At 44.1% G+C, this 18,771-nt stretch overlaps 1 protein-coding gene and 1 non-coding gene across 3 annotated transcripts in view; both read left to right on the top strand.

Annotated features, from left to right (window-relative positions):
• GALNT17 (polypeptide N-acetylgalactosaminyltransferase 17) overlaps nucleotides 1–18,771 on the top strand; it is a 364,793-nt gene that overhangs the window by 209,426 nt on the left and 136,596 nt on the right. The gene's annotated exons all lie outside the window — the stretch shown is intronic.
• Nucleotides 5,341–5,413, top strand: TRNAP-GGG (transfer RNA proline (anticodon GGG)). The gene has a single exon. It is a non-coding gene; the product is annotated as a tRNA-Pro (tRNA).

The following is an 18,771-nucleotide window of genomic DNA, read 5'->3' as shown; positions in this document are numbered from 1 at the left end:
CCACTGAGTTAACTCCCCACTGCACAGTGAGGACAGGGTGTTTAGGGTCTGGTGAGGAGACGAAGGTAGGGAGTGTGCATTAAAAAGTGCAGGTGAAAAAGCAGAGGAAAGATGGAAGACTGAGTAGATGGAGACAAGAGTTCCACTTTATGGACCTAAAAAAGCCAAAAGGAGGAGCCCAGACTCCATCCACTAGTCCAATGAGCTGGAATGAAAATGAATTTTAAGAAACTATTTGAGAGAAACAAAAAGTAGAATAGTGGTTGCCTAGGGCTGGGGGAGCAGTGGTGGGAGAGGAGTGACTATTACTGAGTACAGGGTTTGGGGCGGGGCATGATGGAAATGTTCTAAAATTGATTTTGGTGATGATCACGCAACTCTGTCAGCATACTAAGACCTACTGAATTGTAGGCTTTAAATAGATGAACTGTGTGGAATGTGGATTCTATCTGAGGAGCTGGTGGCCATTAGCAGGTGACAGGTAGCCAATCTTGCAACAAAATGAAGATGGCTGGGTATTAATTCTTGGCTCAGAGTCTTGTGGGGCCCCCCTTTTGGGGGGAGTGACAGGGACAGCACAGAGAACACCAGGAGATCAAACTGAGGTCAAATCCCAGTGCAGCAGAATTTGTCATGTTGGAATCACAAGCAGCAATTCAGAAACCCAGGAGCACCCTAGAAAGAAGTTGAACGTCTCACAGAGACAGACCGACCAGTACGGTTGGCCGACATGGGCTGTGGCTATGATGCTGGCCAACTGCAGGGTATTGTGGATAAAGGACAGGTTGACAACCACAGGGGTTAGTACTTCCCTTGGGATCTAGGAAAAGGAGACTCAGAAATGGAATCTAGCTCAGGGGCCAAGTGAAGCCTGTCACCATTCAGGAAGAGAACAGTCGCATTAAAAGCTAGCCAACCTCCACCTTCTTTTCTTGCCCTCACAGTCTTCCAGTAACAGGAGTGACCTATTCAGTTTTGCCACCAACAAGGTCTCTGTCATTAGGCAAGTCACTGGCCATCTGTGTAAATGAGCTTTTAATTTTCTTATCCATAAAACCTACCCAGCATTTAAAGGTATATTGTTCCAGTAGTGGCAAATTTCCATAACAAAGCTTTTGGCCCCTGGGATGAAAAGCACTAATTGTAAACTCTGAGTTTATGGCGTGAGGTGTTGTAAACAATTAAACGTTCCGGTTAATAGAGTTCTACTACAGAAGCAAAACACGGGGCAACTTACAGTTAAAAATAAAAAGACTTCTGCGAAACTCTGTTTGCTTTCTTCGTGGGGAAATCCTGGAGGAGCCCGGTTGATAGAAGGTGTTGGTTCAGGCGGTACTGGTCAGCTGCAGGGTTTCATGCTCTTCGGGAAGAAGCGTTGTTACAAAATGGGATCGGAAACAGGGCGTGGCTTTGCGATGCTGCACTTTATCCCTCTTGGCTTGATGAGCATTGATCCATTTCTCTTGCATGCAAACCTCCGTTCTAAGCAGAATGGAGGATACGCTCCTTGTGCTTCAGTCCTCTTCCAGTTTATCCACGTTGATACGTTTTTGGGACCCCAGATGAGAACTCAGTGGATGACAGGGACTGCTAGAAAAGCAACGAATGGGGTGGGGGTGGGGGGTGCCCATCGTATCCGTTTCTAAGGGAAGACATACCCATTTCTTTACAACATTGGCTAAGTGGGCAGACAATTAGCTGGAAATAATGCCTCGTAGAGATCACAGTTGATCAGGACCTTGAAGGGGCATCAACCTCCACTTCGTCACTTCCTGGGAAAGCAGCAGGTACAGCCCACATGGAAACACAGGACGTCACTGCCCAGGTGTCTTCGCTGCACAGCCGTCCCTCGCTGACTGCCGCCTTCTCGTGGTGCTCAGAGAATACCTGACCCCACAGCTGGGGAGCAGGTGGTTCTCAAGGGACTCCAAGTGCCAGCAGCATGATGGGGTAGGAAGAACATGCCCAGGTCCGTGGGCTTGGGTTCTAGCTAGCTTTGACCCCTGGCTTTGTGACTCAGTTTACTTCTATAAAAAAATCAAAATCAAAAAAAAAAAAAAAAAGCTAGATGTGCTGCAGATCTATTCTATGAGATCTTGGACAAGCTACTTAATTTCCCTGGGCCTCAGATTTTTCATCTGTAAGCAGGGATAATTTTACAGGGTGGTTATGATGACTACACGAGATAATGGTAAGTCTCTAGTGGTAAGCCTTGCTCCTCCCTGGGGGAATCCTATAACCCTTTTCTTCTCATCTGGCCCATCCATACAACTGGACGATTATGGCAGATAACCTAATCATTGTATTATCCCTGACTTAGTGTCCTACCTATGGAGCAGAACCTGGGTGCTCGTGAAGGAAAGGCACTTCTCGTGCCAGGGGATTTGCACAGAAAAACAAGGGGCCTGCATTTCCAGGTCAGTCTCTTTTGAGGGAGGCTGTTCATTATGAAACAAAGTGTGCTTATACAATGGTGAACACACTGCTTTTGGGTGAAATTCATGTTTTTTCTTGACATCACCTATGTACCTTCAACGTCAGCCTGGATAGATTAGTTTTCTTTTTTGCATGATACACTGATATCGCTCCTAGACACCTTCCCTTTGGAAGCAAAATTCCCAGGCAGTGCCCTGGAGCTAGAGCAATGCTTGCAGGGTAACCGTTCTGGGCGATGACAAGCATCGTTCTCCGTCAACCAAAATGTATCATGACAGCTCACAGCAGCCAAGTAGGGGAATCTGAATAATCTTGGAAAGGCTTTTCTCCTCACCCACAGAGAGGTTCAATGTGGCAGGCTGCCAAAGGGCAGGAAAGATTCACTTTAAATGTAAGGACTTTTAAAAATGGAAGACACTTTACCTCTGAGTTAAATGTCCAGTTCTTGAGTTATTCCTGGACATAAGTAAGGGAGCAATAGTATCATTAATTTTAGCAAATGGATCTGGTCGGGGAAGAACAATAAGGTTCAGATTCCTCTTTGGTTGGAGCTGGATGGGTATGATTGCGGGTGGGTGGGGAGGGGTGGGCTCCAGCCATTAGTTTGGATAGCTTTAATCCCTCCTTTCTTTCTAGATGATTCCGGAATGTGCCATCTTCCAGGTTCTTTTATATTCCTTCTTTCTCTTGCTCTTTATTCCCATTCGTTTTTTCTCCTCCACTCTAAAAGCCAAAAAGGTAACTATAGATAACCCTCGGGTTGAGTTCCGAGCAGAAAATACCCTTTTCTCCCTTTCCTCTTTGTTGCCCCATAGTTTTCTCTATATCGCAGTTTAGAACTCTTTCTTTGTCTCCTGTTCGATTTGGTCCTCGGTGCATAATTAGTTATCCCTCAGTCATTTTTTAGGGGGTCCTTTGGATGAGATGACTAAGATGCAGATTGTAACTTGTTCTCCAACCAGACAGCCTTTTCCATTTCCCCACTGGTCCAGTAGCACTTGGGAGAGTTTCCTTCCTCCAAGACGGGTTAGTTCTTATCAGACCTTACCAGCTGCACAGCGTTTGTTGTGTTCAAGCCTCCATCTGGAGCCCAGCCCTTATTCATTTTCTCCTCTCTTTTATGGAAATTCAGGAACACATGACTATTTCATTTCTTTTAGATTGGAGAGAAAGCAAATAGAATTTTCTTTCTGAGCTCAGAAAGTTAGTTATAAGCACCGATAACCGAGCCTGTTGTGCCCTTCTCTGCCAAATAATGACCTGTCGGCAGCGCAGTGTACACAAATGGCCGTTTGCTGTTACCTCCCTGGACACTGAGGCGTTCTTCATCTCGTCAACCCAGCATCCTTTTTAAGGCTGCAGGAGTTTTTACACAAACTTTTCCAAAGTAGGAAAATTCGGGCTGACACTTTTGCAATATCTCTCTGGAGGTTTAGGTCAGTCTTCGCTTTTTTTGTTGCCAACGAGGCTCTAAAAATAGCTTCTGCAACCAAGCATACAGGAAGTCAGGGGCAATGAGCATCATTTTCTCCGAGAAGTCCAGGCTCCTGTGTGGTTAAACTGCCCTGGTAGCACATCCTCCTAGCAGTAGAGAGGCTGTGCCTAGCTTGCTTTGCTATTAGGAACAATATTAACTATCAGCTGTGCATAATGGAGCAGTGGCCCCTTTCAAAGCCTTTTGCGAAAGGGCAGTGTAAGAGGCCCAGTAAAACTCACCATCCCGGGAGGCCCTTTATAGACTTGGTAGGATACCCAAGTCAGTATTTTGGAGTCTGACTTCTGAGCATGAAGTTCAAATGGACCCCAGGCTCCTAAGAAGTTTAACTTAAAGGGAAAAGGAGAGAAATGTTCCTTGAGTATCTTATTAACACTGAATTTCTGACTGCGGTGTGCTTAGGAGCTGTGGGCAGTTTCATAGACAGAACCAGCTGGCGAGCGAGCCATTTTCTTGTTACAGCCATTTCTGAAGTTTCAGGTGGTGGGAAGGGCTCTGAGAATGACTCCTGGCAAGTCACAGCTTTTCACGTTAGAAGTCGACCTCATCTCCAATCCCAATTCAGTGTATCCTAATTCAGTAGCTTGGTGTCTATTTATTTATATGTTTGTTCAATTCATCATTCGCCTATTCATTTATTTTGCCATCACTCAGTGAAGGTTTGTAGCAAGTTTGCTTTCATCTATACTGAAAAACAAACTGACAATAGCTCTTAATCCAAACGTTACTATTACTTCTGTGTATACCACCGTGTCCCCAGTCTTTGTCTCTGTGTATCCACGTGGATATACTCATGCCTCTCAGTGTTGAAGGAGGGTGGTCTCATTGATTGTACATTTTTATGTGACTGGGACGTCCATGCCCTCTTCTTCCAAACTTTATAGTAGCTTCTTAAAAGTATCTATGCGCAGCTGGTAGGGGGATAAATTGGGAGTTTGGGATTTGCAGGTGCTAAAGATGCTAACTACTATATATAAAATAGATAAACAGCAAGGTCCTACTGTACAGTACAGGGAACTATATTCAGTACCTTGTAATATAATAGCCTATAATGAAAAAGAACATGAAAAGGACTATATATGTATATGTGTATATACATATATATATATAGCTAAATCACTATGCTGTACACCAGAAATTAACACAACATTGTAAATTGACTATATGTTGCTAAAAAAATAAATTAAATAAATTTTTAAAAAGTGAACGTATCGTAAGAGTCAAATTATATCTCATAGAACATATCAGGTTGTAGCTTTACAATTTCTTTGTGTGCTTCCTGAATTTTGCAGACTTTCAAACAGAAAAGTTGGGTTTGGATGTGTTATTTCAATTACCTGTTAAAACACAAAATCTGTTCTAGAAATTTTAAAAAAAGGTAACTATGCACAGAAGAAAAAAAATCCCTTGGAAAGCATAGCTCAGTGGTAGAGCACATGCTTGGGTTGCATGAGGTCCTGGGTTCAATCCCCAGTGTCTCTGTTGAGGGGGCAGGGGGAATTAAATCTTGTCGTCATCTGGAAAACTGAGATATTGGCTTGAAGAAACTTGAAATTGCAGAGACTTCAAATCCTAAAAAATATGAGTAAGGAGGAGCTGAGGCTGACAGCCATGAAATTAGAGCTCTATAATTTGTCTATGGGCTTTCAGGAGCGGAAGAAATAAGAAATATTTTCTGCCCTGCTTCGAACCCAGATGTTGTCTTCCAGCCCAGCAGAGAACAAGAAGGCAGCGACGAGGAGACTGGAGAATTTTAAAATCACATTGTCAACATACTTTTTTATTAGGTATTCATTGTAAAATGTATTATGTATGCATTGTAAATTTAATATTCATTGTAAAAATTTAAAAGTGAAAAAGAGTATTAGATAATCACTCATAATCACACCACCCAGTGATAACCACTATTAATATTTCATTGGTTTCTTACAGGTTTTAAATTATTTTGTAGTTTTACAAAAATTATATATGTATGTGTTTAAAAGCACAAATATATATTCTACAAGGCTTTACTCTCTAGAGGTACCACTTTCTACTCTTATAAATGATCCTTTTGTCTACCACTCTACTGCCAGCATACTTACAATTTTACTTCTTGTTTTCTGAGATTTAGGCATGATTTCTTAACTTCCTACTATGAGAGAGGACATAATAACTCTTCACTCACCCACTGCCACACCCACATTGCCACAACCTTCTCATTCTTTCCCCCATCCTCCATTACCATTTTATTGTAATTTTGTTTAGATCATTTTTAAAATATTTACATTATTATCTCTACTCAAAGCTGGTCCTTGTGGTATACTGTGGTTATTTCCCCTTTCCTGCACAGCTTTTTGTTTTTCCTTTACTTATTCATTGTCTTTTTGTCTATTTGCTTACTTTGCTCTCTATATGCTTTTCACTAATTCAACTCCAGACCCTCTGTGTCGTCTCTGAATTCTCTCTCAGTCCTCTCAGCTACATTAGGTGTTCTGTCCAGGACATCTTTTTGAAGAAAACTTTCCAGAGTGCTCCAGCCCTTTCCATCAAGACTGGCTGCCCAATGGAACAGATTCAGGGGTTCCCTTGACCTCTCTACTGTGTTGTATCCCCTGTGTCTGGATCCCGTGTCTTTCTTTTCTTGGCTTACTCCCTCATTTTAGTGATGCATATCCTCAAGTAAATTTTTTAGTCCTTGCATATCTAAAAATATCTGGATTTCCACTTCCCACTTGGAATGATTTTCCCTCATATGTTCCATTGTCTCCACACTTCCAACGTGGCTATTTGGAAGTCCAGAGCCATACTGACTCCTAATTCTTTGAAAGTAGCTTATCTTTATCTCTTTAGAAATCCTTTTTATCCCAGGTGTTCTGAAATTTCATGGCCATGTGCTTTGGGAGAGATTTACTTTTTATCCATGGTGCTGAATCCTCGGTAGAACTTTACAATGGAAACTCATGTTCATTGTTAATATTCTTTCTTGGTGTGTGTGTGTGTGTGTGTGTGTTTGTGTGTGTGTGTGTGTGTGTTTGTGTGTGTGCGTGTGTGTTCTCCATGGTTTGGAACTCCTTTTATTTGGGTGTTGAACCTCCTGGGCTGGGTCTCTGATTTTCTTATCTTTAACTTCTTATTTTTCTTGTGTGTGTGTGTGTGTGTGTGTGTGTGTGTTTTGACTGTACTTTGTGGGAAATTGCCTTAACTTTGTTTTCTAAAGTTTCTTTTTCTGCTTTTGAATTTCAATTTTCAAGAGTTCTTCTTGGTTCTCTACCTGATGTTTTGTTACAGCACTCAGTTCTTGTTTTATGAACGCAATATATTCTCTGATTATCTGAGGATATTAATACTGTTTTCTTTTTCAAAACAAAAGGCATGTACATCTCTCAGATATCACATTAAATCAGAGGGTCAAGATCCCAAAGAGTGTATATACAATTTCATTCTTTTTATATAAACTTCACAGTCAGGCACAACTAGTCTACAGTGTTGGAACTCAGGATAGTGATTACCTTTGAGCAAGAGGGTCATGCCTGGGAGAGCACGCAGAGGCATCCTGGGAGATCAGTCATCTTCTGTTTCTTGACTTGGATAAGGGTTAAATCAGTGTGTTCCACTTGTGAAAATTGACAAGCTGAACACTTGAGAGTTGCACACTTTTCAGTGTCTCTGCCCTGCTTCATTAGAAATAACAACTGACAACATTTCTGAAGTCTTTGCAAATTCAGATAATTTTTGCTGATTTTCTTGTTTTTATTTTTCAAAGTGCATCATTTTATTTTTCAAGGAGCATCACATTATGAATAATAAACATAATGTTGCCTCTTTCTTTCTTTTCATTGTATTTAACTTTTTTATTGCCTCAACTGAGATTCACAGAGCAATATTGAATATAAATGGTGACAACAGATCTTTCTTTCCTGACTTAATGAAATCCTTAGAGTGTTTCACCATTATGCCTAATATTAGATATTTGTTTTAAAGAGGCATCCAGGGAGGTAAATTTTCTTTCTAATTTAGTAGGAGTTTTTCTTGGGAATACATAGTGAATGTTTTCACATGGCTTTTTGGCATTTATTAAGGCAAGTGTATGTTTTTTCTCTTGGTTTATTAATATTTTGAATTATACTAATCAATGATCTGAAATAGGTCCATATTTGTATTCCTGAAATAAACTCTACTTGGTCCTAGTGTGCTAGTTGCTAGTATTTTAGTTAAAATTTCAGCCCTCGATTGATTAGTGAAACTTGTGTGTAGTCTTCTCTTTTGTGAGTGTGCGTTGTCTTTTTTTTAATAACAGCCTTATCGAGCTATAATTCACATTTATTTTATCCACTGCAAGTGTACATTTAAATGCTTTTTGGTGTATTGACTAAGTTGCACAACCATCACTCCCATCACCATGACTTTAGTATAAACTCATCCCCTAAAAAGAAATCTGTTACTCGTTTCCCCGACCCCCACAGTCCTTAATCTACTAATCTTTCTGTCTCTGTAGATTTACCTCTTCTGGACATTACATGTAAATGGAAGAAGGTGTTATTTTGGTGACTGGCTTCTTTCACTTAGCGTAATGTTTCCAAGGTGTGTGTGATGGTTTTACTGCTTTTATCATGAACATTATACATGCCTGGAGAAAATTACAAGCTTTTCCATTTTCTTTTATATTCGGGGCTACTTCAGATTTCATGGCATTTTCTAGTCCTCAAAAAACTGACAGAAGGCACTTGCAGGACAGTCTGGGTTCAGTGCCTTGTTGGATAGTCATTCTTGATGGCTTTTCCAGGATTTTCAATGCATAATCTATATCAGTTTTCTGCTCTGTCTCCGAAAGCTTTCTGCAGTGACATTTCTGCCGTTCACTTGTCCTTAAAACACTTAAAAGCTTCTTTTTGTTTGTGGTCAAAGCCCTTTTCTCAGTCCTAATGGCATTTCTATGTTTTTTTTTCCTCCCTCTCCTTTTAAAATTAGATTTAATTTTAAATCTGTTTAGTTGGTCTTTTCAAAGAACCAACTCCTTATTTATCAGTTCTCCTCCCCTGTATGTGAATTCTACAGTTTGTTTTGTCTCTTCCCCTTTTGCCCTTGGTTTCTTGCTTTCTACACTTTTGAGTTGAAAAAAATCAGTTCCCTGCTTAATAGCAAAAGCATTTAATGTGATATGTTTTCCTCTTGAGTCAGATCTTCCTACAGCTCATAAGTTTTTAGATGTAGTGTTAGAGTTGTCCTGATTTTGTAAATAGTGCAAAATTTCAGTTCTTAATTCCTCTTTAATCTAAGAATTATTTAGAAATATATTTTACAACCCAATCATTAGTTTTTTAAAATGTTAAGCCTTTATTTTTTTTTTAATTGACATGTAGTCGGTTTACAATGTTGTGTTAGTTTCTAGCATACAGCATAGTGATTCAGTTACACACGATATGTATTCCTTTTCATACTCTTTTTCATTGTAGGCTGTTACAAGGTACTGAATATAGTTCCCTGTGCTGTACAGCAAGTAGGACCTTGTTGTTTATAAGCCTATATTCTTAATTTCTTGCTTGAACTGCGTTGTGGTGACTTTAATTATTAAGGTTTTATGATCAATTTTTCCAATGGTTATTGGAAAAGAAGTCGTGTTATCATTGTGTTGTTCATTGGGAAAAAAAAAAACAAACAGTTTTTACTCGGTGGTATTTGCTTCTGGTTTGTCCCTGAGGAGCAGGGCAAGGTCAGCTGAGCAGGGGTGGCCCTCTGTCCACTTCCAGGCTCAGTCTGTCATGGGGATGGGAATCTCCAGCGGGTACAGGCCCAGGGGCTCTGGAGCGAGCATAAATCACGTTGCTTTTTTTTTTCTGACAAGTTCTGTTTCATGAAGTATAGTCAGAGTTTTTGCTCTGCTGAATCCTGGGTAGCTTTTTCTCAGCTTTGCTCCATATGCCCTTAAAGCATGGTTAATTGTGCCTACATCCTGGCCCTAGATTCTCTGTCACTCTTAGCATCCTTACCTGCCCAGACATCATTTTTTCTGTTCTCACTGGTGGTTCGGTGAGTCCTGGACTGTGAACTCTGGGAGGATTAGAGTCATGCTAACCTTGTTTAGTGTTATCTTTCTAGGCTATAGTCCCCAGCCTGAAACATAGTAAATACAACTTCTTGCATGAATTCAAGTCAAGAGTGGCTGCCTGGGTCGGGGGAAGTTGCGAACCAGACTTCATTTTGAACATTATTCATAATTATATGCGCATATTTTTTGTCTAGCTTGGATAATCATCAGACTTGATTCCAAAATACTCACTGTGGACAGTCTTTAATATTTATGCTTTCCATGTGGGACAGCATGGAAGGGCGGATGTGGGAGGGCTGGGGGGTGGGTGACGTGGGAGGGTGCTCTCCCGTTCTTCTCCTTTGGACCATTTCACGCCTTTCAGCAGCACCTTCTCCCCTTCCTCAGGCCCTCGCTGGGCACTGAGTGCCTCCATCAGGCTCCTTTTGTCCACGTCAGCAGACACACTGATTGGCTCACAACTGTCTTGAAAGAGCATCTTCTATCTGGGCCGTGTTGGGTGGATGACTTGCTAATATCTTACCAACCCCTTCATACTGCAGTTCAAAAAGATTATATAATAACTTACTACGTCCCATGAGTGTTAATACTTTTCAGGTTTTGCAGGGGTTTTTTGCATTTTAATCAGTCTTTGTTCACCTTCTCGTTTGCTCATTCAGCAAACATTTCTTGAACATCACTATGAATCGGGCACCGTACGGGACCCCAGGGGACAAATGAGAGTTCTCACTCCCAGAGAAGACAGCTGTCTCTCATGCTTACGGTCCCTGTGCCCCAGCCCGGGTTGGGGAAGGGCGTCCCACCTGGAACCTCAGGGCCCGCTGGGCAGACACCACCGGGCCAGCCATGACTGCTCTTTACGAGATAGTCCTGTTTGCCTAAGAGGACACGTCAGACTTTTAAATCCAAGTAGACCTGGATCAAACCTTGGCCCCAGGACTTGTCAGCTGTTTGTCTGTTACCTGACGGGTGGCTGGTGGTGAGGAACTGGGTGGTGCTCCAGGAATCTCATGCTCAACCTGAAGTTACCATCCTCCACCTGGGTGGGGGCCTTGGTTCCTGCAGAAGAGCTCAAACATATATTGTTATTTTTATCCCTCGAGGAGGAACCAGGACCCTGCCTCAAGGTGGCGCTATTGTTTCTTGACTCTTCCTCCCTTGTTTCTGCATCCCCTCCCTTCCCTGATGAGTGTCTGTTTGAATCTGCCCTTTGGAACTCGGGGCAGGTCTAGGAGGCTGAAACCGTCTTCCTACAAACTGAGGACACAGAAAAGCTTTTGTACCCAGGAGGGCCCTGCAAGGTCCTGCTCGGTTTCACTTTCTCATGCTCGTGATGGAAATATATTGGCTAGAATATCACCGTCTTGTATCCCTAGGTCTTATAGATGGCACCATAGACTTGTTAAGGGAAGACCAAATCCAGACTTCACGGGGAGCCTAGGAAATACTGTCTGCTGGACATCAGACAAACACTTAAAAAAACAACTTGAGTGAAAAATGGAGACAGAATGCAGGAATGGGCCTTTCATTTTTCTTAAGCAGGAGGTGTTGAAATAAATTGTTGACCTGCTGCTCTCTCTTCTCATTAAGAAACCAAATATTTAATGACTCCTGTGGTAAGTATTCAAAACAGGGAGGTGACAATAGGATTTCTTAGAAGTAGAATAAAGCAGTCCTTCATCCAAAAAGCTTTAGAAGAAGTATTTGGACAGTGATTGCTGAGGGCTGTGGACTTCTTTCATGTGTGGATTAATTCATTGTCCTTTTTGCTCAGTGGGGCATGGACGTACATCATGTATATTAACATACAAAGTCAGAAACGGGACCTCCATTAACATACCCGCAGGAGGGAGTGAGCGCTTCCCGAAGGACCACCTGATGCCGCTGCTGCCTCCCTGGAGCTCGGCTGCCTGGCCAGGCCTCCTGCCCACCCTGCCTGGTTCTCTGCCTTTTGCCATCCTGTCCTGGAGCGTCATTCCCAGCGAGCCCTTTGTCTGAGCTCTCTGTCCCACAGATGCCCCAGTGGGACACAGTTCTCTACTATGCAACTGCTATCACCTTACTGCCTGACCCTCTGGGATAAGAAATGACACGTGTCTTTAGTTTGGGAATCAACTGAAAACGGGCCTAATTAGCTAGACCTAATTAGTCCAGGAATGCCGGTATTCAGCTCCCCTGTTCCCACCTCCATCGTCAAGGACACAGAAGTCCTGGGAAAGCATGGCAGACCCTTGTGCTCAGTGATGGGGGGGCTAGGAGCTGCTCAGGGTGGCAGATCCCCAGTAGATCTCAGAGGATTCTCCCTGCTGCCCAGCTTCCATGCAGCCTTTCCCTGTCGGGGAAGCATGGGGACCAGGGCAGAGTTCTCCCCCATGGTAATCCTGTAGGGGAGCAGATCGGTCCCTACCCCAGCCGTTCACCCCCTCCACTCAACGGGTGCTCAACATTTTTATAACCTCTATTTAATGGTAAGGAAGGCTTTATTTAAGACTACTGCAATAGGGGTCATAATAGGGGAGAGAGATAGAGCTTGACTCCAAATACAGTAAGGACAGTGGGGATTTATAGCCAGGGAGCAGGGTGACAGGGTCAGCAGATGGAAGATTACTGAGAGGAACCTCAAGGGTGGGAGGATTCTAAACCCAGCTAACAGGATTCTAGCTGAAGGCAGGCCAAGGACATTGAGGGTGGGGGATGAGGAACTTGATGAGACATGAAGGGTGGGTCATTCTTTCTACATGGACTTCCCAGCATCCTTGCCAAAACTGGCCTCAGCAAGGATGGACACAGAAGGCCACAGCCAAGGCCTGGTGGAGAAGAAGGCTTGGAGGAGCACGACTAGAGTCTGCTCAAGGAGAGAGTCTTGGTCAAGGGACCTGCCTACCGCCCTTGCCCTCCAGGCCCAAGATGGACCTAATCTCTAAGCATTGGTGGGGTGGAGGCTGTCTTGGGAGATACCCCTGAAACAGAAAGAAGCTATCTTATTGACCCTCCATTCCTCCTCCCCTAGCATAACCTTCAGACCACAAGGATTTGCTGGGAAAATGATCTTTCTTTCCTGCCTCCTGTGCAAAGACGAGGGCAGGGGTTAGAACGCTCCTTGGCAGTCCTTCCATGTTTCTCACCTCTGACTCCCGTCAGGTCCACGGATGGCAGCAGGGCCCCTAGGGCCCTGGGCTGGGGGACTGATGGGAGAGACAGAGGAGACGGCTTTCTCTCCTGATCGTTTCCCTTCCCTGCTCTCATCTCCAGCCTCCTGAACACACTTTGCTTACAACACAAGGTCAAGAAGAAAAGCTTTAAGAAAACTTAATTTAACCTTCTCAGCTCGCTCTCTTGAGAGTCTGCCAAATCTCCTTCTTCATACGTGAGGTTTGCTAGCTTTCATCTCCCCAGGTGACTGCACGGTAGACACAGACGAATGGGATGGAGTGTTCCCTCCCAGCTCCCTCTCCTCCTACTGCGTCTAAGCTACCAGCGCCCAGCGTTGGTGCGAATGAGGTTCCCGAACAGCTTCCTCCTCTCACCCAGCGGCTCAGTAAGAGCATGAGCACCTGCTTTCTCTCTTCCTTAAGCCTAACCCCTCTTTCAGTTACGTCTCTACATAGTTCTTGGGCGGACAGCAGTGATGGCTCCAGGATCTATCTATAAAGAAGTCGGAACGCTGTCCTTTTCCATCCCAGGGACAGCTGTCTGGTTGGAAAGGGCCTGGGGTGGGCCTGGCAGCATGTCTTAGAGCCGTTTACACGTCAGCTGGGCTATGTTACAGAGCAGGAGGCCCAGCTCTGTCCTCTAAATAGGCTCTTATTCACAGAAGACCCACGTGAGATTGAGTAAATGCCAATTGTAACAAAAGCATTACTCTTTTACAACAGTTGGGGTAATTGGGGGCCATGAGGGACACAGACATGCCTGGAAGATAGTGGACCTCAGTAGAGAAACACAAAAGCAAGGACCCCTGTTTTTTATCCAAAGTACAGAAACACCTCGTTTTACGTAAGAGATGTGTGCTCGAATAAAGAAATGGCCTTTAATGTAACTTATGCACTTGAATCCCATTTATCTGACCCCCTCCTCACGGCAGGACTCAGCCCGGTGAGCTACCAGCGTAGTGATGGGAGGAAGGTTTGGGGCTTCGGGGGCCTGAGGCTCGCACAAAGGGTTCCCTTCCTAGGCAACGGGGAACACAAGAAGCCTAAGAAAGCGCTAAGTCTGTGGGGGAGCCTGAAGTCGAAATACAGACATGGATGACAGCTGTGATGGGGACCGAGGGGTCTCAGCGCCAAGGCACACAGGCTAATGTCTACACAGACTGGCAGAGCTGCACCGGGGTCCTGGCTGAGAGCTTCTGCACCGGCCAGACCTCGGGTCTGGATTTTATGACATGTTGGGGAGAGTGCGGGTGAGTTCTGGGGGCAATCTTGATATAATCGATGGACTCCTGTGAACTCGCACTGGCCTGTGCTCTTGACCTAGGCTTTTGTAGTATCTGTCCTTGCAGGGTGAGCTTTGGGTTCTCCACCTGCCGCTGCTCTCCTCCTTTCATTCATCCATCCTGTAATGTCTCACTCATTTGTTCAGTAAAAATGCATTGAGCTCCTCTTATCTGCTGGCTTCAGGGTCATAGTCAGAAGCCAGCATAGAAGTTCCTGCCTCTTCAGGAGCTCAGAAGAGACAGGTGGGGTAGACAGGCATTTAGCACATCGTCGCAGGAATGAACTCATGACTGCAAACTGAGATAAGTGCCTCGCCTGTAAAGAGCACAGTGAGGTGACAAGGTGATGGGGAAGGTGCCCCCACAGTGGGAGTAGAGATACCACGGAGATATGAAATATGTAGGCGTTCAATAGGCAAAAGAGCGGGAGAGAAGGGAGGCTGTCCTACCTCATGGAATGGTCAGTGAAGGTTCTGGGCAGGGGAGGAAAAAGAAAATCACAGTTTCCGGGAGTCCTTGGAGGTCAGTGTTGCTGGAGGGAGGAGGGATAGAGAAACCACAGAAACGAAGGTTCTGGCGTCCCAGAAGCCAGTGGAAGTCAAGTTGAAGGGAGCGCTTGGGATGGAAAGTCCCTTGGCTCTGGTACGTCCGCTTCCCAGTGTTGCCATCTGCAGTATCTGTAGGTCTCTCTCTGGTTGTTCAGATCCAGATTCCAGGAGGAAAAACTCTTTTTAAGCTGCTGGTATTTAGAAATGGAAAGACTGATCCAAGCAGAAGCAGGGAGCTGATGTAAACAGCACAACCTGGGCAGGGATTTAAAAGGGACCAGAGAACGAACAGACTGGAGAGCTTGTTCAATTGAAAGATGCCCAGGGGACCCTGACCTTCTGAAAACAAGTGACGGAGAATCACAAACGGAGTCATCTGTCTGATTCTTGTATTTCAGAGAGTGAGGGTGTGTGTTTTGCATATTGAATAATACGTGGGTTGGTATCTTTTTCTTATACCAAAAGGTCATTTGTTCTCCCTGTTTCCTTTTTTTAAAACTTGTTTTCATGTAAATGCATGAAATTTGAGTTGCAGTCCTGTCCTGAAATCCTGCCATTCAGATTCCCTACACCACCGTTAATCCATTAGACATTTTGAAAAGCAGACGTGTAGTTTCAAAATACAATAACGTGTAACCCCAACGTGACTGGGCCCCCCTTACCCCTGCATCCTTCTACAAGCAGAGCTCCGCGCTAGATCCTCCAAAACCAAATTTGGCTCCGCACAGCGTGTTTTGTGTAAAATAGATTTCACAGGCAATTAACACGAGAGGTAGCAGAGAAGGTCATGTCACATGCCACATTAAAACTTGACATAATTGCTGTTAAACACCTGATTCTACCCTTCGGTTTCCTCATTGGCTCCCAGTTACCTCCCCCTCCTGCCTCGGTATCTTTCTGCGCTTCTCTTATGTTCAGGCAGCTAAGCACATTACTGTGCAGCTTTTCCAGTCTGGTCTTCTCAAGCCCGTCATCTCTTTGAGCAAACAAAGGACCCCTCTAGAGCTGCATCCTTTGCAGTTGGGGATTATAAATAACCCACAATGCTTTCCCATCACAGGTGTTTATTTTTCAGTTGGCAAATACGTGTTAGCTCCATCCTAATATTTGAATTTTATGATTGCTTTCTGAGCTAGGAGAAAACTAACCCAACACTCCTCCACCGGGTGGATCAGTGTGTCTACCCTCAGGGAGCCTGATCTGTACTTCATTTTTCATGTGGGTTGTCGTGAAAGATACTTACTGAACTCCCAAAGCGAACTCCCAGCTATTACGGATTCCTGGCAAAGCCAGCTTAATAGGACCTTACAGGTCTCTTAGTCCAGTCATCAATGTTACGACAGGACAGTACAGTGGGCGCTCGAGCCGGACCATCTTTCCTAGCTGTGTGACCTTGGACAAGTCTCCTAACCTCTCTGGGATTTCAGAGTCTTTAAAATGGGGGAAATAACACCACCTATGTCGTGGGCTCACTGTGCAGATTTATGAGTTAATATCACAAAAGTGCAATTTTCAAACAGGTGAAATCATGTCTTACAAGTGAACATAAATTGAAAACATAACATTTTATTCAAGTTACTAATTCATGGAAGAATCAATGAGATGTCAAGTCCAGTTCAAATGAAAGTTTGATTTACAGAGATTTATATTCTCTGCTAGAAAAAAAAATTCATTACAGGTGGCCTCTGTACTGTTCTCAGTTTTCTAGAATGTGGCAGCCACCTCTGCAGGGGATGACTGGCCAGTGCCCCCTTCCCCAAAGACATCCACGTCCTCATCCCTTGACCCTGTGGCTGTTACGTGGCAAAAATGACTTTTGCAGGTATGACTACTTTAAAGGTTTCGAGAAGAAAAGATTTCCCTGATCATCCTGGTGGGCCCTAAATGGAACCACAGGTATCCCAGAAGGAAACGAAGAGAGACTTGGCGTGAGTGCGTGAGTGCGTGCACACACACACGCGCGCACACACACACACACACACGTGTACACATACACACAAGGGAGCAATGTGACCGCAGAGGCAGAGAGTGGAGTGGTAACGACCACCAGCCAAGGGCTGCTGGCAGCCACCAGATACTGGAAGAAGCAAGAACAGAGTCTCGCCTGGAAAGTGAACTGAGAGAGAACAAATTTCATTTGTTTTTAGGCCACCCAGTGTGTGGAAATCTGTCACAGCAGCCGCAAGAGGTGGCTACAGAGTTGTAAAATAGCTTCCTCGACAGAAAGTCAGCCAAAGGCACACACTGCCCAGAGGCTCGGCTGGACCACACCCAGCACGCCACTGAAGGGGACTCCATGAATCTCCTACCTGCTCCCACGGTCAGACAAGTCTTCCTGACAGTATTGGGATATGTTATTTAGTCTGAAGTGCTCAGAATATATATAAAGCGTCTGATTCATAGTATAGTTTGCTATGTAAGTCTTAGCTGTGATACTATTACTATTAATAATAATAATTAATTATCATCATCATCATCATCACCATCACATTTATCCAACGTCTTCAGTTTCCTTTGTGTTCCTGGTTGGTCCGAAATTTCACTTGGTGGGCTGTGCGGGTTGGGAACCAGTGATTCGGTTGACTGATGGGATCTCTGTTCGATGGAAGAAAATACTGAATGGTATTCTGAGTGAAAAGATGGTTGCTCTCGTTGGAGGTTAGTGTTTCAGCTCTTAGGTGCAGGAACACAAAGGTATAAGGTGTTAGCTGTGATGGGCTTTGTATTGTCCAAGCCTCTTAGCTGCTGGAGAGAGACAAACAGCAAAAAGGACAATTAAATGAAAAGATGTGTGGGTTTCAATGAACAAAACTCATGGAGCGTGCCAATAGGATATAAATGCTTGCTCACAAATCCCCTGGATAGCACAAGTAAGTGCCTTATCGCTGGCCTAAAAGGAGATTGTATATTTTTTTAATGAATGAGGAAAAAACATAGGTTGATGAGAATGCTGAAGAAATGGAGTGTGGCATTTAATAGAATTTTGAATTAATCTAGGACTGTGGCTCTTAAGGGGGTAGGGGAGGACTTTGTCCTTTGGGGGACCTTTGTCAATCAATACATGGTGACATTTTGGATCCTCATAGCTAGGGGTGCTGCTAGCATCTCGTTGGTAGAGGGCAGGGATGCTGCTAAGGAGGGACCCATGACACAGAATCATGCAGCCTGAGATGTCAAGAGTACTGAGCTGAGAAGCTTGTGTCTAGGGTGAGAGTCTGAGATCCATTGAATCAGAGCCCCAGAAGGAACCACAGAAAATCAGGAAAGGGACTGGTTTTCAGATGATGTCCTTCAAATCCCACAGGGTGGAATAAAGAAACCCCAATGGGCTATAGTGGGACCCATCCCCAGGGGTGCTCCAGGTGCCACCCATCACATCGCCCCCCTTTCCTCTACTCTTGTGTTGATGTGGGACTCAGTATTTCAGCTATTTCTCTTGCTGCTCAACAAAGTTTGAAAATAACTGATGTGTTTTAATCCTTCCATTTTGTACTAGAACCACAGAACTTTGATGGTTGGAGCACAGGTCACTGACAGTGCCAGGTAGGGAACTGGGGTCCTGGCCTCCCTTGTACCATTGTCAACCCTCTCAAGTATCCACTCTGACCCTGTTAGAAAAACCTGTAGCATTTCAAATTCATGTCTAAAAATCTTTCAGACCTGAACTGGTGTAGTTTCTGACCATAATGAACACATCAAACCAGATACAATAGCAGAGTTCTTCACTTCCCGAGAATCTATTGACACCATTCACGGAGGTGTTTGCTGTGCCTGCTTGCACTTGGCTCTGAACATTTAGAGGCTATAGGATTTGCAGCTGAAGTCATTC

Source organism: Camelus dromedarius, chromosome 24 (genome assembly GCF_036321535.1).
Source record: "Camelus dromedarius isolate mCamDro1 chromosome 24, mCamDro1.pat, whole genome shotgun sequence".
NCBI classification, from domain to species: domain Eukaryota; kingdom Metazoa; phylum Chordata; class Mammalia; order Artiodactyla; family Camelidae; genus Camelus; species Camelus dromedarius.
Note: the sequence above shows the minus strand (reverse complement) of the source record. Positions and strands in the feature narration are given on the sequence as shown.